The 25,912-nt window shown below is 39.8% G+C and overlaps 1 protein-coding gene and 1 pseudogene across 2 annotated transcripts in view; one reads left to right on the top strand and one right to left on the bottom strand.

Moving 5' to 3' along the window:
* ST6GALNAC3 (ST6 N-acetylgalactosaminide alpha-2,6-sialyltransferase 3) overlaps positions 1 to 25,912 on the bottom strand; it is a 719,129-nt gene that overhangs the window by 686,540 nt on the left and 6,677 nt on the right. The window lies entirely within an intron of this gene.
* On the top strand, positions 9,862 to 12,661 carry LOC103117985 (eukaryotic translation initiation factor 4B-like; annotated as a pseudogene).

The raw sequence follows: 25,912 nt of genomic DNA, 5'->3' as shown, positions 1-25,912 counted from the left end.
CACCAGGTTAAGCAAAGCACAAGAATGCACGCAAGGATCCCAGTTCAAGCCCCCAGTCCCCACCTTCAGGGAGGTCGCTTCACAAGCAGGGAAGCAGGTCCACAGGTGTCTTTCTCTCTCCCTCTCTATCTTCCCCTCCTCTCTCAATTTCTCTCTGTCCTGTCCAATTAAAAAAAATGGGTGGGGGGTAGATAGCATAATGGTTATGTAAACAGACTTTCATGCCTGAGGCTCCAAAGGTCCCAGGTTCAATCCCCCACACCACCGGAAGCCAGATCTGAGCAGTGTGCTTGTTAAAAAATGTGAAAAAAGCAGCCCCCAGGAACAGTGGACTTGTAGTGCTGGCACTGAGCCCCAGCCATAACCCTGTAGGAAAAAAAATAATAATAAATCTGCTTCTAATAAAAATGTGAAAAAAGCAGCCCCCAGGAACAGTGGACTTGTAGTGCTGGCACTGAGCCCCAGCCATAACCCTGTAGGAAAAAAAAAAAATAATAAATCTGCTTCTAATAGTAACTCATTAGTAATCCAAATAAATTCTCTAACCAAAGACAAATAGGTCAAAATTGACAAAATATGTATTGTATGCTTTCAAGGATCCAAAAGCCACTAAGATTATATAGGTGAGGGAAGTATCAGTTGAAGATTAGACGAAAGAAGGTAGTCTAGAGAGTGTTTCTGGCATTTGGGACCTCGTTTCCCCTCGTGGATGCTTTGAGCAATGAGGGAAATAGAAATGTATGTTAGGAATCTGCTGAGAATGAAAAGAAAAAAACTGGAGCATTTGTTTTAGGTTAAGATCACCACAAATCTGTCCCTTCACAGAAAGAGAACAGAAAGTGAGCAGACAGAAAGTTTTGCCTTATAATTAAACTATCTCAACATCAGAAAGTGAACAAGAGTGCCACAGCTTTAAACCCTGTCACTACACGGGAGTGTGACCACTCAAGAAGTGTTACGTGGTGCAATGTCTCTAACCCTCTATCTCTTTCTCTTTCTTAATGTCTGTCGCAATGTAATTATAAAAACAAGTATGTTATGAAAAATCAACCCAGGAACAGTAAAACTACGTATGTGTGAGGCCTTGGATCTGGTAGCTCAGTGGGTTAAGCGCACATGGCACAAAGCACAAGGGCCAGCTTAAGCATCCGGGTTCCAGTCCCCAGCTCCCACCTACAGTGGGGTCGCTGCACAGGTAGTGAAGCAGGTCTGCAGGTGTCTTTCTCTCTCCCTCTCTGTCTTCCCCTCCTCTCTTGCTTTCTCTCTGTCCCATCCAACAACAATAACAGCAATAACAACAACAACAAGGGCAACAAAGTGGAAAAAATGACCTCCAAGAACAGTGGATTTGTAGTGCAGGCATCAAACCCCAGCGATAACCTGGGGGAAAAATAAAAAAAACGAACGGTGGTGAAATGCCACAAATAAACAATAAAGGAAATACTAACAGGTACTTCTTCCTTACCCCCTACTCTACCTAATGTGCTTCATGGCAAAATAAGAGACAGAAAAGGGAAGAGAGAGAGAGTAAGAGGGAGCGAAAGAAGAAGAAAATGGAATAAGAAAAAATAAATGTATAGTACATGGAAGAAATGTCATAAGGTGGGAGTAGGGCTGTAGCACAGCGGGTTAAGCGCAGGTGGCGCAAAGCACAAGGACCGGCATAAGGATCCCGGTTTGAAACCCGGCTCCCCACATGCAGGGGAGTCGCTTCACAGGCGGTGAAGCAGGTCTGCAGGTGTCTATCTTTCTCTCCTCCTCTCTGTCTTCCCCTCCTCTCTCCATTTCTCTCTGTCCTATCCAACAATGACAACAACAACAATAACTACAACAATAAAACAACAAGGGCAACAAAAGGGAATAAATAAATAAAATAAATATTTTAAAAAATTTAAAAAAAAGAAATGTCATAAGGTTAATAAAATAAACACTTGGAATAACTGATCAGGAGAACAATCAGAAAGAAATTTTAAAAAAGGACTATCTCTACAGAGAATTCTGGCACTAAATACACATGAAGAAGACACTAAGAAAAATTCATGCCAATGAACTTGAAATTTAGCTGAAAGGGCAATGGTAAAAAAGAAAAATGCACCACAGCTGACACAAAAAGAAATTAAAATATGGACTATCTTGAAGTATTTGTGAAAGAAAATGCCAGATCCTGAGAACTGAAATGTAAGGGACAACATTGACAGTATTTTCTCTTTCATTAGAAATATAAGCTATTGCACAGCAGTGGCAATCCGACTTAAGTGCACACATTACCCTGAGCAAGGACCCAACCCAAGTTTGAGCAAAACCCCAGCCGCCACCTACAAGAAGGAAGTTTCAAAAGTGGTAAAGCAGTGCTGCAGGTGTATGTCTGTCTCTCTCTTCCTCTCTATCCCCTTTTCTTCTTAACTCCTCTGCTCTAGCAAATAAAATAAATACATAATTTTTAAAATGGAATAAAAGTTATTTTATTGACAGAAAACGGATAATAATTGAGATGTATTCCATCTATTAGTAGAGCAAATGAATTATGTCTTATGAAATGCAATGGGCTAGTTTTGTAAGTAAGTTCATTTCTCACCAATAAGCTCCACTCCTTGAAGAAAAGAACTTCCCGTGTTTTAACTTTTTATTTATTTTATTGCATAAATAGCATGCTTAAATTGCTTTCCCTCATTTTCTGATATTATCTAATGCCTACTATGTATTTAACTTTCTATGTCACCTAACTGCCCTCCCTTCTAGCTTTCTAATAAAATTATTTCGGTTTTTAAAAATATACATTTAATACAAAATATATGGTATATGTTAAGTAATATGATATAACATATATTAATAGCACTGAAGTCAAAGTCACAAATACCATGTGTTCCAGAAATTTCACCCCTATGTATATGAAATGTGGGCAAGAATGCGCATAATACTGTTACTTATAATAACTGAATAGTAGAAATTGTAAATATCATCAATAGTCAAGTCATAATATAAAACATGGTGCAGACATATAAAATATATCACTAAAGTAAATACATCTTTTAACACTGTAGGAATGAGCCTTAGAAACATAATGCTAGGGGCAAAAGGAGTTAAAAATAAAACTACACTTCACTGTAACCTCCAACTACATGAATTTCAAAACCAAACAACAGTGTGTAGAAACAAGTTTAGGTGACAAGACTTTTCATAAAAGCTTCTTTATAAAGTCAAGACAATGTTCTCCTTGAGGGGAGTGAAAGAAGGTAAGAACTGGGAAGGCATAGAGTCCCAGTCTTTACTTCAGTGTTGGTAATGTCATAAATATATTCACTTAATTATAAGTCATTAGGCTTTTTAATTGCTTTTGTGTACTTAATGTGCACAAGCTTTTACAATAAAGAATACATTTAAAAAAAAAAAAAAAACGACTTCAGGGAGCAAAAGACCCAGTAGCCAATTAGAGAAAAGCTATAGTATTCACTGTATTGTCCAGTGAGCAAGTTTTCCACATTAATATTCCAAGTCATTACAGAAATGGCCTTCAGAGACTATTTTCTAATCCCCCAAAGCAGTAAAACAAATGCAATAAGTTGCTGAAAAGACAGGAAGCCCAACAGTCCAGAGCCAGGGCTGTTTTTCTCTTAAGAGGCTTGCCAGGTTCACAAACTGTATTTTCAGCCAAAGTGAAAAATTAAGCTTTATCCTGCTTCCCTGAAGAAGAAAAATAAGGCGCCATTCAAAAGAAATTAACACCGGCATGCACCTCATTTCAAGAGAAAATTAGTGCTTTGTATCGCCTTCATAACTTGATACACTTCTGCATGCATTGGGCTGTGGTCACAGACAGGCCTTTTTTTCATCAGCATAGGTAAATGTTGCCTGGGTAACCAAGACCTCCACCAGCAGTACCAGCAACATTGTTCTTCAGATCTGTGTGGGCTTAGTTCACCAGAGTTGTCACTCTCTCCACACGTGAGGGGATTAAAAAGCTAGAAAACTCAACCATCGACCCAAGACTGTTCATGTTTTGATTCATTTGTCAAAGTGTCAGAAGGGCATGTCTGAGGACCCTGTGGCCATGGATGCACCACATTTACAAGACACAGAATGCCATTCAGCCTTGAGAGGAAGGAGATATGGGATGGAGGGGGTGCAGATAAGGAATGACCAAGAGAACAAGAAAGAAACTGCATAAATAATCTTGTATGCTCTTGCCCATTCCTTTAATATTTTACTGACCCTTGTCCTTTCAAGAATAAAAAGAAATTGCTACTATGAATGGAACATTGTCCATGTGTCCAGCACTTCACGTCAAATATTTCAATTATTTTTTTTCTCACAATAGTCGTAAGTAGGCAGTTTTATTTTTGTTTTCTAGGAGGAAACTGAAACTCAAGCCACTCTGACCCACTGCCAGAAGAAGACTTCTAGCCTCCCCACCTCCTGTTCTGGCAATGAATAAAAGGCAATTAATTAACCACAGTCTTCCCAGATCGCCCCTGCTTTGAAACAATATATAAGGTTATCATGAATGAAAAGGGCTGTAAAGGGTAAAATGAGGATCCCAGCTGCCTCCAGAGTGCCCAGTGTAACTTATGGAGAATTCCTCAATAAATGTTAGCTATTAATACCATTCCCTAATACTTGAGATCCAAGTCCATACCCTCTCACCTTGCACACAAAGTCCAGTAGTATTTGGTCCCCACCTACCTCTCTAACATTATCTCCAACACTTCATAAGGACCAGCTACTAGGAAGCAGCCTAACCATGATCTCTTTCCCCTATATACTTTGGATCTTTCTTTGCCTTCCGATGATGCATTCACTTCTCCAGCAGGATCCTTCCTGGAGTTACCTATACCCCTCTTAGCCATGTCAATTACTTTCCTGGAGTTGTTATGACCAATGTCTTCCTCTCTCAAAGCTCCAGGTTCTCCACAGTGATTGTATTTATATCCTTACGCCTTTCCCTGCCTGTGAAATCTGGCATCTTACCCACTTCGGTCTTGACAGAAAAGGTCTCTTGAAATGCTGAGAGACAAAATCCAGGCAGTTTCAGTTTCTAGCCACAAACTAGAGAGGAATAATGTTTGCCAAGTTATGGAAATCCTCTTCTATTTTTCTGTATTTCCCTTTATAGCAATCCATGAATGGCTAAAAAGCAGCTTCTCATAAAACAGTCTATAAAACTGTATGTGGTAATTAAGTGTCATCAGTCCACAGAGCACCACATGCAGATAAGCAGAGCTGAGAAACTAACTCCCTTTCTTTCAGAGACATTGGAGCCTTCTGTGTCTTTTTTTTTTCTCACTGAACTTTCAGGAAACAATTTTGTTTAAAAGTTTTCACTTTATGCTGGAGTATTTTTAGATGGATTTTTCACTTTGTCAGTACTGTCATATTTTCAAATCTTCACTACTGTTCTCCTTCCTACAAACCTAACTGGGGAACTGTGTAAGACACTCCACCAAAAATCAAAGCTCAAATCCAAAGAACTTAAAGATAAGTCCAACCTGTCTCCAAAGACAGTCCAAGAAATAAAGAAGGTAATGAAATTTTCCTTCAAGAATATTAGGGGGTGGGCATAAGGGAGGAGAGGGCTAAAAGAAAGCTCACCTCAGAAAGCACAGGTTCACTGTGTGAGATCCTGGAATCAACCCCTGGCACCATATGAATAAAGAAATGGTGCTGTGGTCTCTCCATCTGTTTCTCTCCCTCTCTCTTTTTCCTTCACTCTAAATAAAGAGAATTTTTATGTATAAAAGAACAATTTCAGTAAAAATATCAAATATTACATGTTTGTAGCTCTGCTGGTAAAGTTAGAGACAGGGTAAGGCTGAGGACAAAAGGAGCAGTGAATTTTTTGGGTGACGTAGCCTAGCTGAACCTTCATACAAGAGGTTCCCGGTTTAATTCCCAACATTGCATGTAGCAGAACATTGCTCTGGCTTCTCTCTGTTGCATGTGAAAAAAAAAAAAAAAGAATTTTTCACTAGCTCACTTACTGATGATCATCTTGGTCACTGCCAGGCCACCCCATCACCTGATGTTAGGTTGTGTTGCAGAGGAGAGAGAAGAGACCAGGACCTCGTGGCAGAGTGGGAATGCAAATCTTTATTGTGAGCACAGCAGTTTAGGCCACGTGGAGCTAGCAAAATGGCCGCCTCCCACTATGCCCACCAGCCCTTCTCCAAGTCTTCTCCAGGTCAGGGCACAGAAGAGAAAGAGAGCGAAACCGGAACAGCAGCAGGATTTATAGGGTAAAGATGGAAGTGGCAAGTACGGGATTGGCTAGGAAAGGAGGTGGAGAGAGGCAAAAGGCATGCTGGGAAAGTGGAAGTGTCCTTAGCAAGTGTGGCGATGGTTCTAACTGAATTAACAATACCCTGAAGGGATAACGAGGTGGGGATATTTCAGGCAAAACAATGATTATGTAAGCAGAGCAAGGGGGCTGGCTTTAAGGCCCAACAACCTGAGGCTCTAGTCAGAAAATCCTTGGATTACCTCATAGACTCAAAGGAGCAAGACTTCTCTCCACCATCAAAGGTCACTTCCCTCATGAACTACATCGTAAGCCCTTTTGTGGGCTTCTTCAGGACTGTACCCTCACTATGAATTACCAATGGTAAGGACTGTCCCACTCTCCAAAGGGAGGTTGAGTCAACCTACTCTGCCACTCAAGGAAGACTGGTCATGAAATGAGTGCAGCCTAGAATGTTCCCAGCTGTGACCATGGACTGCGAGCCCAGACTGACAGACATGGAGGCTACACAGGCTCCTTTGCTAAATATGAATAGATAGAGACCCCAGGTCAGATAGACATAGTAAACAGTTAATTGTATTTATATAATTTCTTCAAATTTGGTAGCTATTTTGTGCTTTGATCCAGCTTTCTAGTCCTGTTCCCAACTCTGACACCATTAAAAGAGAGAGAATGAAAACACTGGACCCAACCAGTACAAACATGACTACTTGTGCATCTTTTGTAAGTTTATATTGCTAATGAGAAAATCCAAGTTTTGAGAAGTTAAGTACTTCATTATAAGATTAGTAGATCTACAGTAAACGATCCAACTTAGTTCCCTCTCACTCCAAAACCCACACCATAACCCTGACTTTGTCCTAGATCTGATGTCATCTTATAGACAGGACAGGCTGACAGAGTGGAACAGAGAGAAGATGATCTTTCCTGTAGACCTTAAATTAAAATGTCTCTCTGGTTGTTTTGTCTAAAATTCACCTTTCAATCTTGTGTTTGTCAGACTGAGCTTCACTGACGGGAGACAGACGACCGGACTCATGGTTGAGCTGTATGCAGTATCTCTTTATTCATGCAGGACGCAGCGCAATCTATACCAAGCTAGACTAAACTAACAACTAACTAAAACGAACAATGTTGTCTTTATATATACTTCCCAAGTAGGGTGTGAACAGGATGTGATGCAGAGAGGGTGGAGAGAAAAGTGACTGGTGAAAATCAGGGTGTGACAAGGAGAGGATCAGGGTGTGACAAGGAGAGGGGGTGGAGCAGGTGAGAATTCTACCACTAAACCACCAATGCCCTGGAGGGAAGGTGGTGCTTTAGGTAAATGTAAAAGTGATTTATGTAAATAGATGGCAGTGGTTATGTAAATAGAATACAGTGGTTATGTAAATAGAATGCAGTGTTAAGCAGGGGGGATTTAAACCAAATGAAACAGAAGGGGTTTTTAAAAGCAGAATTAGAAGATACCAACATGTGTTAGCTTCTCTAATTAGAAATACACTGTGTTTTTCCTGACACATACATATGTGAAGCTTAGTTCTAGTGCAGAGGTTAGTATTAATTACTAAATAGCTGTCCCGGGCTGGTCATGTGGATCCACACCCCCAAGTCAAAATGGAAAAGAGTAGGCATTTAGTGGGTGGTAGGTCAGAAGTTCCTATTTTTCAATTAGCCAGGACAATCCTAAATTTAGAAGTAATCTTAGGAATCTTATCTTATTACTGTCGCAGTTGAAGTATTTCTAATACTGATGAGATTAAGTAAGTACTTGAAATCTTAAACTGTACGTTTTACTTATCAAGCACATTTCACTTTACTCATATTTCTAAAATGTATTTGCTATCCAAATCTCACAGATTTTATAGATATCATACCCTCATTAAAGTGTGATGCCCAGACAGAAATTGAATAACAATATCAGAAGAGAAAACTCTAAGCAAAACTTGGACTGCAGTTGGTGTATTGCACTAAAGTAAAAGACTGGGAGTCAGTGGGGGGGACCAGTTCAGGTCCTGGAACAGGATGGCAGAGGAACTAGTGGGGGTTGTATTGTTATATGGAAAACTGAGAAATGTTATGCATGTACAAACTATTGTATTTGCTGTCAACTGTAAAACTTTAATCCCCCAATAAAGAAATAAAATTAAATATCATTAAAATAGTAATAATACAGTGTGATGACACAGTCTGTGTTCTTGGACTACTATAAAAGCCTAGCGCAGCTCTCTGACTACAAGGAATGTGCCATAAATGTGACTGATTGTAACACACCCAGAGGGAAGTGGCACTGCCATATTTCAATTTACAACCTTCTGATAGAAATGCTGTCTGCGCAATCATTCAGGTTGCCAAAACAAATACAAATAGTTTCAACAACAATGACCAGAGATAGTCCAAAAAAAAAAAAAAAAAAATCTAAAAATTCAATGCCAATAGGATACTCTAAAACTGAATAAGACAATATGATATTCTAGTCCCCTGTTCACCATATTTAGTCTTGGCCTTAAGAAATTACAAAGATGTTCCATTATGCAAAATGTTCTAACACCCTTTGAGCATGGTCAAGACCAAATGACTTAGGTTACTTAATCCCCAGCCAGGTTCTTGAGTCCAGTATAAACTCCAATCATATCGTCTCCATTCTCCCATAAACATTCTGCTTTAAGAGCCAGAAGAGATCTTAGAACACTTAGAACAAAAGAGTTAAGCCAAGTTGAGTATCTTAGAGGAAACTGGAGAAAAAGGCAGGAGCTAATCAAGAAGGTCAGATTAAAAAAAAATTGCCACATGTTGTGAAGTGCAAGGACTGGCATAAGGATGCCAGTTCAACCCCCCAGGCCCCCACCTGCAAGGAGGTCACTTCACAAATGACAAAGCAGGTCTGCAAGTGTCTATTTTCCTCTCCCCCTCTATGTCTTCCTTTCCTTTCTCAATTTCCCTCTGTCCTATCCAAGAGAAACAACAGCAATGACAACAACAATAGCAATAACAACAACGGCAACAAAATGTAAAAAAAAAAAAAAAAGGCTTCCAGGAGTAGTGGGTTTGTGTTACAGGCACAGAGCCCCAGCAATAATCCTGGAGGCCAAAAAAAAAAATTACAATTTGCTTCATGTAAAATGCAAGTCATTTGCCAATTAGGCAAGAAATTTAGATCATTGTAGATGTGTTTTATTGAGACACAATTAGCACATAAAATTATATTAGCTTTAGGTATGGAACATAATAAGTAGATATATGTATATACTGCAAAATAAGAAATGTAATAAATATAACATCCTTCACCAATACACGTAAAAATTTTGTTTCCTATAATAAGAACTTTTAACATCTACTATCTTACCAATTTTCTTTTTTTTAACTTTTTTTTAATATTTATTCCCTTTTGTTGCCCTTGTTTTTTGTTGTTGTTGTTGTAGTTCTTATTGTTGTCATTGTTGGATAGGACAGAGATAAATGGAGAGAGGAGGGGAAGACAGAGGGGGAGAGAAAGGTAGACACCTGCAGACCTGCTTCACTGCTTGTGAAGCGACCCCCCCCCCCCCCGCAGGTGGGGAACCAGGGGCTTGTGCACTTAACCTGCTGTGCTACTGCCCAACTCCCCATCTTACCAATTTTCAACTTTTCATATTATGTATTAAGTACTGTGCATTATATTGCCATGAGTTATAATCTTATAGCTAGAAGTTTGTGCCTCTTGCTCATCTTCATTCAGTTTTTCCCTCCTCATCTTCCCACTCGGGTAAATATAAATCTTTTCTTTGTATCTGTGATTTCAATTTTATTTTATTTAAACTCCACATATAAGTAAGATCATACAATATTTGTCTTTCTCTGTCTGGCATTTCACTTAGCACAATGCCTTCAAAGTCCTTCTATGTTGTGTGTCTAAGGGTAAACTAGTTTTAAAAAAATCTTTTAACAACGTTCCTATAATTCCTTGATTGTTTTTACAACCAATTTACCTTTTCAAATTTACTTTCACTAGCTCTTTCTTTTTAAAAAAATATATTTTAGCTTTTTATTTATTTATTTATAAATGTATTGAACAGAAACAAGAAGAAATTGAGAGAAGAGGGGAAGGCAGAGAGGGGAGGAGAAATAGTGACACCTGTAGCACTGCTTCACTACTTAGGAAGCTCCCCCTCACAGGTGGCAATTGGGGGCTTGAACCCAGGTTTTTGAACATGGTAACATTACACTGAGCTGAGTGTGTCACCACCCAGCCTCCCACTAACTCTTCAGTCCATGTCAATAGTTCTATCAGATTCTGTCCTCTATATAGATAGCATAACAAAAACTAAAAACAGGGCAGCCTTTGTGTTCTCTCTCCCTCTCCCAACATGGCAAATTCAACAAAAAAGAAGAATAAGAAGGGAAAGACTCTTTCCCTAACAGACTTTCTGGCTAAGGGTGGAGAAACAGGTAGAGGAAGTACCTATGTTCCCAAACCAGTCAGCTGGACTGATGAAACAAGTAACATAGAAAGAAATGTTTCAACTACGCAGCACAGTAATAATGACAATGTGTATAGGGCACCCCCAGTTGAATGTTCCATCCTGCCCATTGCTCCACCCAATATCAGGAACCCAATACTCGGGAACCCAATATCAACTGAAGCTGTCTTCCCAAATCAACACCCTACACTACTTATCTAGACAATTTACCTTATAAAGTGACAGAAGACTTCATTAAGGACTTCTTTAGAGGATTAAGTATCAGTGCAGTGCGTTTACCATGTGAACCCATCAATACAGAGAGATGGAATGGTTTTGGTTATGCTTAATTTGAGGACCTGGATTCCTTGCTGAGTACCCTGAGACTCAATGAAGAGTGTCTAGGTAAAAGAATTCAAGTGGACGTTGCTGATTATTACTCAATGGCTACTCATTGAGTAGAATAGTATGTAGGATGGTAGGGTTACTTGGTGTTGTTTACGCAGGATAAAGATAGGGATGATCATTCTTTCGGCCATGATAGAAATTGGGATTCTGATAAAACAGATATAGACTGGAGAGTGCATCCTGCCACAGATAGCTTTGATGACCACCCACCTAGAAGAGATTATGATAGAGATAAATATCTAGACTGTTATGATTCAGACCAGTACCAGGATAGGTATGGCAATGGCCCATGCCAAGATATGGATCCAGGGGCCGGGACTGCTATGATAACTGAAGCAGCAGAGACTATGACAGAGGGTATGATTCCAAGATAGGCAGAAGAGCATTTGGTAGTGGGTACCACAGGGATGATGACAGAGAAGGCGGGGACCACTATGAAGACAGATAAGAAAGACGGATGATCATGATTGGTCATGGAGCTCCAGAGATGATTACTCTCTGGATGACTATCATCATGATGACAGAGGTCCCCCCCGCCAAAGACCCAAACTGAATCTAAAGCCCCAAAGTACTCCTAAGGAAGATGATTCCTCTGCTAGCTGCCTCTGTCTTTGGAGGGGCAAAGCCTATTGATACAGCTGCTAGAGAGTGAGAAGTACAAGAATGACTACTAAAAGAATAGGAAAAATGGCAGTGTCAACTGGATAAGCCAAAACTAGAATGACGACCTCAAGAAAGACACCCAAGATGTTGAAGTGAACAAACTCAGGAACAGGAATAGTCAAGGGCAGGAAGTGAGTCATCACAGATTGAGACCTCAACCACTTTTGGCAGAAGTAAGTCAGATCAGGATACAAGGAGGAGAAAGAGTGAGAACTATCTGGAAAATGAAACACTCAATAAGGGGGTAGACTGTCACTCTCCAACTTCTAAACATCCCAAATCTGAACAGCCTCTAAAGGGAATGCTAGCCCCTCCACCAAAGGAGAATGCTTGGGTGAAGATATGTTCTAACCCTCCTGCTAAATCTCAGAGTTTAGACACAGAGCAGCAACCCCCTACAAGTGGTGGTGGGGGAAAGTGGTTCCAGCTCAGCCAACTGAAGAAGGACCAGCAAGGAAAGCCGATGAAAATGAAATCAATGGGGTGGTAACTCAAAACGCCAAAGTGGAAATTCCAGCTGTGGTTCAGGAGATGGAGGAAACAAAGACCACTGGAAGGAGTCAGAAAAGAAAGATAGCAGAAAGGATCAAGATCCCCAAATCTGCACCTTAACCAAAGTAACTTGAAGAAAATCCAGCCTGTAAATTCAGTTATGCAAGCAGGTGTGTTGCTCTTTCTCTCACTGTTGATGGTGAAGATGAAGGGGAATTATAGCACAAAAGACCTCTACATGCTGTGCTTTCTTCACTCTCCACCCTGGAACATTCAAGAGCAAATCAAGCCTCTATCCAGACAAGACAAAATAAAACTCACCATCTCCTGGAGACCTTTCCTATCTTTAACACACACACACACACACACACACACACACACACACACACACACACACACACACATGAAATTATTTTGCATGCTAAAGTATTGAACTGGAGAATCGCCAGCGTAGCCAGAGAGAAAGAGACTACTGTTTTTAGTGGGAACATGATGGTACATTTATACGATACAAACAATTGCCTGTGAATACCGCCACTTAGTAAGATGGCAATGACAGTCCTGTGATATCTGGAACCTGGATGGGCAGTAAAGTAGGTCTAAGGGAAGAGTTTGAGATTTCTACCTTTCAATTCTTATCTTATTGTGGCAAATATGAATTCTAAAATTTTTTCAGAATAAATTTCCAATCCTTGGAAAGGTAGCTTTAGTCTCTGAGGTTGTTTCAGTCTCTAGGAGGCTGACAGCCCCTTGTAACTTCTGAGCTACTGGGCCAGTGGAAGGGAGAGATTCCTTCATTTTTACCACCCAAGGGGGTATTTGAAAATAAATCTACAAGCCACTAATGAATAGGACTGGTTGGGGTGACAAAATATGTGGGAAGTAGTGGTCTGAAAAGAAGCTTCTGGAAGGTGATGATTTTTTTCTTTCACCAATAGTAGAAGGAAGTGTTATGACCTTCGGTGAAGATGTGGTTGCTTCCTGGAACAGGATGTGTTTAAGGGGTTGTGGGAATTCCTGAGACTTTCTGTATTTTCCTGGTTTTCCCTTTCTTCAATGGGGTCCTTTCTAGAAGTTTAATTGTATCCACATTCTGTTGAAATCTTGAAGCTTTAAAACTCTTTTCTTTTACTTCCTCAAAAGCAGTTTCTACTTTTATACCTGACCTCCCTCCTAGGCATTGTGTATCTCAGCCCCTAGAAGCTGTCACTGCTTTTCTTGAGTAAACTGTGGTTCCTTCCTGTCTGTTGACTCTGGCTTCTTACCTCTATCCGTTCCTGCTCTTGCTGCTTTAACCCCTTTTATGCTTCAGAATACTAAATTGATGGTCCTCAGCAGTGAGTGGGGGTATAAAAATAAGGGCAGCTAGAGTGGGAATCTTTCTTACAACCTTGACTGGGTTGAGGGACAGTGGCGTTTTTTATTTTGTTCTGTTCTGTTTTGCACTTCTCTCTCCACTAAAATCTCATGCCAATATTTGGATTTATAGTATTTTTGTTTGTTTTAATTTTGACCTCCCCCAGGAAAATAAATGACAATGGAGTGAACTATTTAAAAGTCTTTATTTCTCTTGCAACACAGTGACTTGTTTTGTGGTTTGTTTTGTTTTGCACCTGCCCATTTCAAAGACGGTGCCCTTGTGGGCAATATTGGTACCTACAGAGAAATGACATCTTGGTCTCCTGTTTGCAAGCCCCTCTCCCATCAGTCCTAAGCCCTTTCCAGTCATGTCAGTAAGAGTGTTGGTTTATTGGTGCTGCAGCAGTGGGCATAATGAATCAATCATTTATCCAGTGGGCAGAAAAGACATGCCAAGTAAACTAACTCAGTAATTGGCTTAGTTTTGCTAGTAACTAGTAAGTGGATTTTAGATGCCCAGGGTTGAAAGATGTGTTTTGTTTTCTTTTTTTATTTTTTTTCCTAACCATTTTTTATAGATGATGAAAAGGTGGGGTTTGCCCTCTTCATATCTACTCTTTCCAAATAGTTTTAACAAAAAAAAAAAAAAAAAAGATTTTTCCCTCACTCCCCTGCCCGCTCCTGTTAAAAGAAATAGAAAACAAAATGGTGATTCATGTCCATTCCACTGCATGTAATTTATACGAAAATATCTTCTATGAAAATGATTTGTAATCTGTATACTTAATACCTGGGAGATGTCTTGAGATTTAAAATCCCATCCATTGGGTTGTAGGGCTTTTGTTTTCTCCAAAGAAATCTGATCTTTAAAGTAAGTAAATAAACATATAAATATATATGCATATATATATAATAAAAACAGAGCAAATACGAAAACAATCCCCTGGCTTTACCGCTTACTTAGAAATGTCATCAGTTTGCTTTTCCATCTGTAAAATGGGAATATAGGTTCTACAAAGTTTGGACCCCATTAGCTCAGTGCCTGCTACATACTATATACTTAATAAATAATTACTGCTGTGAGGGTATTAATAATACCCTTTCAAGACAGGACAGTCACCATATACTTATCCAGAACTCAAAAATATCTAGCATCTTCCCTAAGAGCAATACTGACAAATGAATATAGAAGTCAGTTCTACCAAACAATGTCTAAAGTCAACAATATCTTACCTAAATGACTCAAGAGATAATGCCGAAATTTTAGATTCCCTTTACTAAATGGAAAGTTAAACAACCTGAACAACAACTCACAGCTCACTTGTATAAAACATTTAATTTCACTGTATCATTAGCTCATCTCCATTAGAGAAAGCACCAGGCTTTCCAAGAGCACTTAGATGTTTAGCACATTTTAATGTTCAGTGTTCTGCTCAGAATTCTGTCAGTTCAATCACTGCAGCAAAATCATAATTGGGACAAGTAGTTTCCAAATACAAAGGACAATGACCAGAGTCCATCCAAGAACTCTGAGTACTAAAACCCTACAATATTCTCTTTGTCTCAATACCTCCACCACATCTAATGATCTCCTTAAAGCCCATAAGTATTTCACCATCTCCAGAGGATAAAGTCTACTCCCCAAATATGACCCCAAATATATAGTCTCCAGCTTCAAACTGTGTCCAGTGACAGTCAGCCACAACTTTTCACTCTTGTTTTTCATCAGTTCCTCATGCCACTTTATCTTTGCACACATAGTTCTTTCAATTAGAAATAGTTCATTCACTCATTCATTTATAGACTGCATCATACTAGATACAAAATACACAATGATAAAAAATCATAATACTACAAATATAGGCAGATTAAGAGTAGAAATAATAGTAACCCATATCTGCAACCTTAGGAGAACTGCTGTAACTTCTAATGGAAGGAATTGGGATACAGAACTATGGTGGTGGGAATGGTGTGGAATTATACCTCTGCTAACTTGTAATCAATATTAAATCACTAACAATTTTTTATCATAATCCTACTGTGGTCCAAGAGGTGGTACAGTGGATAAAATCATAAGCCTGCCCTTAAAAACCTTTTAATTGACTTGTAAATACACCAATATGCTATTATATGAAGACAGTGCTGCGGCTAAAAAGAAAGAGGGAAAGAAATGTTAGGGGAAGATAGATGACTAAAGGGCTCTGAAACCCAATTCCATCAGGACCCAGAGAAAGAAGAGGAAAAAAGGAAAGACATTCAGAAATAATAATAGGTGTAGATGTGACTTTAAATGGAAGAGAAGACAGGACCATGGGAAAAAGTGGGCAAATACATAGACAGACAGTCATACAGTTAGTTCATTTTAGAAATAATTGTCAACCCATATCTGTGACCTTGGGAAAACTACTGTAGTTTCCAATGGAGGGACTGGGGACACAAAACTCTGGTGGGATTGGTGTGGAATTGTACCCACTATTTTTAATTCTGTAAATAACTAATAAAAAAAAGAAGAAAGAAATGAAATCTTTAGCTTTTTTTTTTCTCCATTCCCTCTACTTCCCCTTTACCCCATAATAATGAATTATCTATAGGTCTATGATAATAAATTTCCTCTTCACAAATCTCTGATGAAAATAAGGGGTGGGGAAAGGAAACAAAGACCTCTCTAGCTCATATAAGTCTGGAAGGCTATGTAGTGAATTTCAATTTTCCTAATATATAAATTTAGAATGGTACATGGTTTGGATGTCTGTTCCATAAACACATTTTTAATATAAAAGGTCAAAGTGTGTGAGAGGCAACCAAGCCTTAATTTACCAACAAGTGCGGAATCACGTGCTGAAATCTTGGCTCAGATCAAGCTGTCAACAAGACTGCTGAGGTTAAACAGCGCGGCAGAATTAAGTGAACATTAAGCCTGCCAGAGAACAATTAACTGAGTGACATAAACCGGGGTGGGGGGGGGGTTCTTACCAAATGAAAGGAAAGAATGAAAAATACATAAGACAGCATATATAAGGTGGCAATGGCTCACGTACTTGCTGCTTCTGGAGGGGAAATATCCTTCCAGAAATAGGGAGAAAGTAAGGATGTCAAGGTGGAGCAGTTCAGCAATAGAAAAGCCAGCAGAGAATAGTAAAGTCAAGTACAACACAGGCACAGCACAGCACAGATATTCCAAATGACACCTATGTGTATCCAATAACTTTATATCAGGCACAGAGATGCATATTGCCCAGACAAGAATCCCTGATGGAACTGTTTATCTCCTTAGACTTTCTAAGAAGGCTTTATCTACTTGGCAAAAGAGTCCTGTAAGTCTTCCCTTCAACAGGGCTGAGATTAGGATACTTTAGTTGGAACAAACTAATGATCCCTAAAACACCTATATTGGAGACAGGCTGGGAGTATGGATCGACCTGTCAACGCCCATGTTCAGCGGGGAAGCAATTACAGAAGACAGACCTTCCACTTTCGGCAACCCACAATGACCTTGGGTCCATACTCCCAGAGGGTTAAAGAATAGGAAAGCTATCAGGGGAGGGGATGGGATACAGAGGTCTGGTGGTGGGAATTGTGTGGAGTTGTATCCCTCTTATCCTATGTTTTTGTCAATGTTTCCTTTTAATAAATAAAAATTAAAAAAAAAACATATTGGGCAGAGGTATAGAGGCTGGCAATGAAAAAGTGGAAATCAGAACAATGCACTGGCCACACAATACATAATGGCAGAAGAGAAACAGCAAAGGGAAAACTTCAATGATTTATTTTCCAATGTGAGCCCATATGAAGAAATTAAGTCAGCAGTTTCAATGTTTTTATTTTTAAATTCCCAAACAAGCTTATGAATCATCAATATGGAGGGGGGAAAGCCACTATCATCTCTAGTGACTGTTTCTCTTATTCCTAATCCTTAAATAATGACTTTTAAAATATGAGACTACCTATACCAAGTGTCTAGTGTACTAACTTCCATAAGCTGGCTACAGAAGCTGTTTACTGAGCCCCCCATGTCTCCTCATTAGCCAGTCCAGTAAAAGGGGTCCTCAGAATGAGAAAGGGTTCAACATGCAATCAGCAGGAACCAAATCACTACTTTACATGTCATCATAAAGTGAGACTGGAAAGACAGGGAGTTTCCACAAACACACTAGTAACATCACCACCAAGGGGGGGAGGGTCATTTTAGCCCCCAAGCCCTTGAGATTGAAGGCATGGAGGCACTTGACTATCAACATCCATTGAGGGTTTGAGTTCTGTGGCATCAGGAAAGCTTGGATTTTTATAAAAGCAATAGAGGCAGAAGTCAAATGATCCCCGAGTATAAAAATAAGCCAGGATTTCACCTGGCTTATTTCTAGGCAGTTTCTGTTAGTGAATACAATGGTTTGAAATCTTCCTATTACTCAGTGGCTACTCACTGAGTAGAATAGTACGTAGGATGGTAGAGTTACTTGGTGTTGTTCACATGTAGGTATCATCAGCATCACTTGAGGACTTCTTAGAAATCCAAAGTCTGAGGTCTTAGCCCCCATCTGTGAATCATAGTTTCTAGGCATGGGATCCAGCAATTTCAGGTATTAAGCCTTTCTGGAGTCCTAATATAGTTCAAATTAATGGTACTACAGTTTTATTTATCTGTTAGAAACAATAGACTTGGGAATTAGGTTTTGAAATCTGAATTCCAACCCCAAGATATTGCTTATCCTCTTTCTAAGTTTCAGTTTCTTCTTGCAAATAGAATGCTTGGCTCTATGCTCTGTAAATATCCTTGACATTTATAATGTGTTGTCCCAAGGTCAATGCTAGCAATACATGACAGAACCCCTACTGAATCTGATCGTGGCTCTTGTAGTCTACTAAAAGACCAACATTCCAGAACAGGGGTTGGCACATTCAACTACATAGGCCACACAGTTTACATGGTAACTTTTCCAACTTTATCAAAGTTATATGAAAGCAGGTAGACACTAGATAATTAATAAACATGGCTGTGCTCCAATAAAACACTGAACTGTTTGACTTTGATAACATTTCACATCATGAAATCTTACTCTGTTGGATCTTTTTTTTTCTAATTTCCTTATTGGAGAATTAATGTTTTACAGTCGACAGTGAATAGAATAGTTTGGTGGTCTAGGAGGTGGCACAGTGGATAAAGCATTGGATTCTCAACCTTGAGGTCCTGAGCTCGATCCCCGGCAGCACATGTACCAGAGTGATGTCTGGTTCTTTCTTGCCTCCTATCTTTTTCATGAATAAATAAATAAATTCTAAAGAAAATAAATATAATAGTTTGTACATGCATAACATTTCCCAGTTTTCCACATAGCAATACAATCCCCACTAGGTCCTCTGCCATCATGTTTCAGGACCTGAACCCTCTTCCCACCCCAGAGTCTTTTACTTTGGTGCAGCACATCAGCTGCATCTCTGTTGGATCTTTTTTAACCACTTTTTTTTTTTTTTGGAAATCCACTTTACTCTAAGGCCATATATAAAAACAGGTGGCAGGCCAGTGTTGGCCTAGTGCTGTGGTTGCTGACCCTGCTCTATAAACCATTTGTTAAGCATATAAGCCAGCTCCCCTATCTGTCATATGAAAGCAATAATAACCATTCAGAAATCTTATTGTGATTTAAGTATGTGTAAATATCTGGAAGGCTGCCTACTAGAGAGAAGGCACCCAGCAAATAGCACTGTCATTATTATAAAACCTTTATCTCATGGAAAAATGCTAATACTTCATGATCCAAGAAGACTGAGTGGAGCAATACAGGAATAGAAGACAGAAGAATAGGCAACATAGTGCAGTAGACTTACAAGTTATTTTGCTCTTGGCACCACTGGACATATATCTATTAGCATACTGCTGAATTTATATATACAGATAGAGTAAAAAAAAGGAGGCGGAAGGAAACTATAAAGGGAACCCTAACCACCTTATTCTCTTAAAAGAAGACTGTGTTTATTCTAAATTGCTTCCATATGGACACCACTTTTGCAAAGCAAAGGAACACCTCAAATAAAAGTGCAAAAGGTCTGTGACCTAAAGTCTCCAGGAGTTCACACTATCACACTGAGATCAAAGAGCCAAGTCACACATCCAGTCCCATAAAGCAGCACTCTCTCCTGAGAATTCACAACTGCTCAACATCTGGGAAATCAATGGAGTTAGTGGTATGGAACAATCAAGGACTCCATTTCCAGATATTTCAAGGGCTCAGAACTGTACCTGCATGGGTCCAGCATTGAAGACTTACATAGTACTTTCTTTCCTTGTAGCTACAAGTCTGACCAGCACGGGCAGCCCCTAGTTGCTCCTTCTGATGAATACCAAGGAGGCGATAATCCTTCCCCCCCCCAGCCCCTTTTACTACTTTTATTGCCTTCGAGCATAGAGGTCTTTTCTAGGAGTGAAATAAATCACTGAATGAATGTGTTATTCGATGCACTAGCCACCAAGTACATCTGGCATGCTGAGCTCTGGAAACATGGCGGGTATGACTGAGAAAATACATTTTTTTCCTTTGTTTCATTTTAAGGAACGTTTTTAGAAAAGATTATCAATTCAACATTCATCTAAAACTTTTTGAATCAGCGTAGCTTTGTGCATCTACTTTCTCAATTTTGTAAAGTCTAGACTGTATTTCTAATAACAATTTAGCATTCTGAATGAGATACTGGAATAGCAAAATATATGCCAAATGCTGAGTTTAAGATGAAAAGTAACAGAAATGTCTCAATAATTTCTATATTGATTACATTTTGAAGTGAAAATGTTTTGTAGGTGGCTTGGCAATGGTGCAACTAGCAGAGCACACATGTTAAAATGCACAAGGAACCAGGTTTAAGAGCCCCAGTTACCTCCTGCTGTGGGGCAAGATTCAGGAAATGTGAAGCAGAGCTGCTGGTTTCACTCTGTGTTCCCATTTCTCTCTCAATATCTCTATCTCTATCCAAAATGAATAAAATATTTTAAAATAAAATGTTTTCTATATGTTGAACTCTTCCTGCTTCATTTTATTTTTATTTATTTTACTTTTTATTTATTTTGGATAGAGACAGAGAAATTAAGAAGGGAGGAACACCTGCAGCTTGCTTTGATGATCATGTTAAGTTCCCTTTTTGTAGGTGGGAGCTGGGAGGCTTGAACCCAGTTCCTTGCACATGGATATGTGTGCACTCAACCAGGAGCAGCACCATTCAGGCCTAAGATTTTTTTTTAAAGATTTTATTTATTTATTCATGAGAAAGATAGGAAGAGAGAGAGAACCAGACATCACTCTGGTACATGTGCTGCCAGGGACTGAACTCAAGACCTCATGCTTGAGAATCCAATGCTCCATCCATTGCACCACTTCCTGGACCACAAGATTTCTTTTTTTTTAAATAGCATTTGGCTGAAGGGAGGTTGGGGTATCCTTCCCTGCCACTCAAGGAAGACTGGTCCTGTAATGAGTACAGTCTGCAGTGTTACCAGCTGTGCCCATGAGCTGCGAACTCAGACCAATAGGGACTCAAGAGGTTACACAGGCTTTGATGCAAAATATAAATACAAATATAAGCCCTGGAGCAGGTTAGTGGAGGTAAAGTTAATTTTATCCATAGAATTTCTTTCAAGAAGGAGAACTACTCACTGCCCTAATCCAACTTTCTAGCCCTTCTCTTGACTCTGACACCATTTTCTCAGACAATATTTTATCCAACTTCAGACTAGCTATGAAACTCAAGCAAAAACTACTATAGTTGTGTGGCCCCCAAGAACATGCCAAAAATGGACTTTCTAGCTTTTTTCTACCCTAAGATCGTTAATCTCCTCTGCTCTAATCCTACTTTTTGGATCCTGTTCATTAACCATTTTGTCTCACTTTATGTCCTGTCACCTTCCAGACACCAAGTTACAGATGCTACCATGATTCCATCTTGACTTCTCTGGGCAGATGACCTCACCAGTGTGTTTTGGAACATCACCTCTCCAGAGCTCTGGCCCACTAGGGAAAGATAGAAACAGGGTATGGGTCGACCTACCAATGCCCATGTTCAGCAGAGAAGCAATTACAGAAGCCAGAGCTTCTACCTTCTGCACCACAAAAACAATTTTGATCCATACTCCCAGTGGGGGGGAAGTGACAGGATGTGCTCTGAACTCCAGCTTCATCAATACCCAGAGAGAGAAGAGGAAAAGGAGAGGGACATATGGAGGTAGTAATGTTGTCATGAGTGGCTTGGAGGGGAACAGAGGATTGGATCTGGAAGAAAAGGGGGGAAATTATGTATAAATGTAGACAGATAGTTGTAGAGAAGATGGTTGGCCCATGTCTACAACCTTAGGGGAACTACAGTAGCTTGCAGTGGGGAGACTGAAGATTCTACTGAACTCTATTGGTGGGAATGGTGTAGAACCGTACCCCTGTTGATATAATTTTGTAAATCACTATTATATTAAATCACTAATAATTTTTTTTAAGAAATAACATGACTAAGAGGAAAATAAATAAAATAAAATAGCATTTGGACAAGATGAAGCTCTGTAAGAGTCCTATATGGTATTCCTACTGGACAGCACTGCTACAGTGTTAAATAAAGGTACAACTGGTATGACCCATATTCTGGACAAAGCTCTACTCAAATTTAAGAGCGGTTCTTGTGACTTCTTTACCCATAATCTTTTTTCCCCACACACAATAGAAATCTCCTACCTGAATATCACTTTTCTTGATCAGTGAGTTATACACTTCACAGAGAAATTATAATTTACAATTCTTTAAAAGCCATTCTGTTGTTTGGACCAAGAACAACAAATGAGCCATCACAGCCTTGATCTCTAGTTGTTTTTGTTTTTGTTTTGTCACCAACATCACCACTGGGGATCTATGTCTGCACTGCAAATCCAACACTACCCACTACTGATGACCATTATTTTCTCTTTCTATTTTTTTTTGTTCTTTTTCTTTCTATTTTTTATTTGATGGACAGAGAGAAGTTGAGAGGGGTAGGGAAGATAGACAGGGAGAGAGAAGAGAAAGAGACATCCGTGGACCTGCTTCACTGTCAGTGAAGCCTCTCTTCTGCAGGTGGGGAACAAAGGCCTGAACCTGGATCCTTATATGTGGTAATATGTGTACTCAAGTAGTTGTGCCCACCCCCTGAGTTGTTTATTCCAACGGTTAACAGCCAAGACTAGTCATCTGCTCATTCTAGTCTAAGATGGATTCTACCTACACATTTTAATGAATCATGGCTCATTACTGGACATACATATTATATTTCCAGTTCTCTTGTGATGATATTTTTTTCTTCACAGCATGGAGCAAATTAAGTTTCCATAACCAATGAAAGAAGTTTTGTGTTGGTTACCCACACATCTAATAAGTTCATTAAAAAACAAAACAGCAGGCTAGGCAGTGGTGCACCAAGTTAAGCACACAAAGTATCATGTACAAGGACCCAGGTTCAAGCCCCCAGTCCCCACATGCACAAGAGAAGTTCCACGAGCAGTAAAGTAGGGCTGCAGGAGTCTCTGTTTCTCTTTCCCCCTCTAACTCCCCCTCCCCTCTCAATTTCTCTGTCCTGTCAAGTAAAAAACAAAAGTGTATATATCCAGGATCAGTAGATTCATAGTACAGGCACCAAGCCCCAGGGGTAACCCTAGAAGGAAAGAAAGAAAGGAAGAAGGGACTAAGGCAAGGAAGGGAGGGAGGGAGGAAGGGGAGGAGGGAGGGCGGCAGAAAGGAAGGGAGGGAGGGAGGGAGAGAAGAGGAGAGGAGAGGAGAGGAGAGGAGAGGAGAGGAGAGGAGAGGAGAGGAGAGGAGAGGAGAGGAGAGGAGAGGAGGTAGGAAGGAAAGAGAAAAGGAAAAAAAATAAAGAGAGGACTTTTAAACTTAGAGAAGTTCCTTCCAGGGGCCAAGCAGCTGTGCACCTGGTTAAGTACACACATTATAGTGTGCAAAGACTAGGGTTCAAGCCCCTGGTCCCCACCAGCAGGAGGAAAACATCACAAGTGGTGAAGCAGGGCTGCATGTGTCTCTCTGTATCTTTCTCTCTATCTCCCCCTTCCCTCTCAACTTCTGTCTTTTTTTATCCAATAACAAAAAGTAAATACATACATAAATAAAACTTTTAAAAAATAAATAAAAAGAGTTCGTTCCAAAATTTTTACTTATATATTAATATTTACTATCTAAGAACAGACGAAGTTGTTACATGAGCACTAACACAACTCAAGCACAAAGACCCAATTTTCCTGGTCCCAAAGCAATCTCTTTAGAAGTTAACTTTCCCCACTCTACCGAATACCAGATGTTCCAGTTCCCATCCCTCTAAGTCACACAGGAAATGAGAAAGGGGTCTAGAGATATGGGATGTGGGGCAGCAAGTCCCTCTGAGAATGTTACTCCTGGCTATTGTTTATGAACATCTCTTGATATCATAAGCCAAAGTCTTTTATTATGAAAGAACTCGAAATCAACAGAAAATCAGAACCAGAGTCTACTCTTTTTCTGAGAGAGAAACTCTGGGGGCGGGGGTTACACTGAAGCTTTCTTAAATTTGGTGGAGGCCAGACTTGAACCTGGGTCATGTACATGGCAAAGTAGCATACTATCCAATCAAGCTATTGAGTTGTTCGAAAAGTCATGACTCAGTTTTGCATAGAAAACATGTCATGATTTTTCTGACAACCCAACTGTAAACAATACTGAGAGCACAGACAGTGCCTCGCTTCACCTGATTTGAACCATTTCCTATAACTGCCTTCCTGCTATTGATAAACCTTGACAGAACTGCTAACAAAAAGAGAAATGAACCAATTTGAAGTTCAGCTCCTCACCCTTTCTGTGCTGTAGTGGAGGTGTTAATTGGCAGTAAAATGTACAAAAGGTGTGTATCAAAATGACTTAGGACAGACAGGATCTGGATAATCCATAAACTGAATAATGAGTCTTTTCATAACCAGCAGCTAACAGAAGCTTTCACTAATGGAATCCTTGTAGCACTTGTAAATCTACTCTCTTCAATTAGAAAAATTCCTTCCTCCACTTTTCTGTGAAGCCAAGAAACAAAACTCACATAATTTCCAGCCCTAAAGCACAAGTGTGTTAAATTCTCACTCGTAGACAGTAACTTTTACCCAGAGGAGGAGATTTGGTAACTTCCTAGGCATCTATTGCTCTGTATGCTTCCCCTGCTCCTGTCCTTTCTTTCCCTCACCAATCTTCACGTAGGTTTCCTTAATTCAAGCTGGCATCTAATTATCAATAACAATAATAACAGCTTTGCTACATGTGTACAGTGCATCCTTCTTTGCAAAAAGCACTCAAGGTAGGTATAGCTCAGGGGCAGAGCATTAGACTGCAAAAAGCATTCATAAGCACTATCTTTCTTAAACCTACACTATCTCAGGGGAGGAGGGTGGTGGGTAGGCAAGGGACCCAACAGGGGAGTCTAAAGTGTATGCACTTTGTGCTCTCTATCAAAAAAATGAATATAAAATTTAAAACGTGGGCTGGTGAAATAGCTCACATGGACAGTGTGCCCACCTTGTCATGTGTTTGACCCATGCTTGAACCCAGCCCCAGTGAAGAAAGCTGTGCTGCTTGCTGCTAGGGTGCCTTTCTCTTTGTCTTTTTGTCTCTGTCTCTCTGTCTGTAAAAGTCAGCCTGGTGCACTGTAGTCCTTGGCACCAGCCTCCCTCCCAAAGCTAATTAATTTATTTTTTTAATATATATATATATATATATATATATATATATAATAAAAATGCCAAAGTTTCTTCCTTGGAGGGTCCTAAACTTACTTATAAGTATATTGGTGGGGTGGCACACCCAGTTAAGCATGCTTAATACTAAGCACAAAGACCCACACAAGGACTCAGGCTTGAGCCCTTGCCCCCACTACACTGAGGGAAGCTTCAGGTCCATCTCTCTCTCTCTCTCTCTCTTTCTCTCCTTCTACCTGAAAAAAGTTGTCCTGGAGTGGTGAAGCCTGGATGATGACAAAAAGGGTAAGTTCAAATTCGAAGCAACCGTCCCCTTCAATTCCAATGCCCAAAAGGGTAAACGGGTTCCTGGGAAGGGGTTGTCCTGTGACTTGCCCAGTGTTAAAGGGCTATTTAGTGCTCCAGGCAAAATTAGAACTTTCTTATCTCCTCAGTTTCTGTGGCCCCTCAGTTTCCTCTAGTTCCTCAATCACAAAGGAAACCCTGAGGAAGGAACCAATAAAAACAACACAGCTATAAGTGGTCCCCACTAGGCAAGTGTTAGGAAGCTGTCTAGACTGAGTGTTGCCTGGGGTAGAAGATGATGAAATAAACTCAAAG

Source organism: Erinaceus europaeus, chromosome 11 (assembly GCF_950295315.1).
Source record: "Erinaceus europaeus chromosome 11, mEriEur2.1, whole genome shotgun sequence".
NCBI classification, from domain to species: Eukaryota; Metazoa; Chordata; class Mammalia; order Eulipotyphla; family Erinaceidae; genus Erinaceus; species Erinaceus europaeus.
The sequence above is the reverse complement of the archived record's forward strand: the minus strand, read 5'-3'. Positions and strand labels throughout refer to the sequence as shown.